Raw genomic sequence first — 512 nt, forward strand, 5'->3', positions numbered from 1 at the left:
GGATGGTCTCGATCTCCTGACCTCGTGATCCGCCCGTCTCGGCCTCCCAAAGTGCTGGGATTACAGGCTTGAGCCACCGCGCCCGGCCAGGACGACTTTTTTTTTAAAGTTCAACGAAGATATTGCATGGGACATATTTATACTAACAAATTATTCATTGTTTATCTGAAATTCAAATTTAACTGGGCCTCCTTATTTTTGTGTGCTAAATCTGGCAGTTCTAGTTGGAATGCCCCAGCCAAAAACGCAGCTATACTGGTCAAGAAGGGATCAAAGCCACCTATCAGGGACTGCAGAATGAAGGACAGTAGCATCTCTTTCTCTCTTCGCTCCCCCCCATCCCCTACACCTCTTTAAAGGTATATACTTGCATTTTAAACTTGCTTCCATGTGCTAAGCACACTTATAGGCAGGCACCTCTTGTAGGACAGGTTGCTATGCCATCCTAGGGGGTTGAGAAACAGGGGCCTCTGGGACCAAGAGGACCTGGGTTCAAATCTTGAATCTGGCCG

The sequence above is a fragment of the Colobus angolensis genome, unplaced genomic scaffold (genome assembly GCF_000951035.1).
Source record: "Colobus angolensis palliatus isolate OR3802 unplaced genomic scaffold, Cang.pa_1.0 Scaffold83, whole genome shotgun sequence".
Classification (NCBI taxonomy): Eukaryota; Metazoa; Chordata; class Mammalia; order Primates; family Cercopithecidae; genus Colobus; species Colobus angolensis.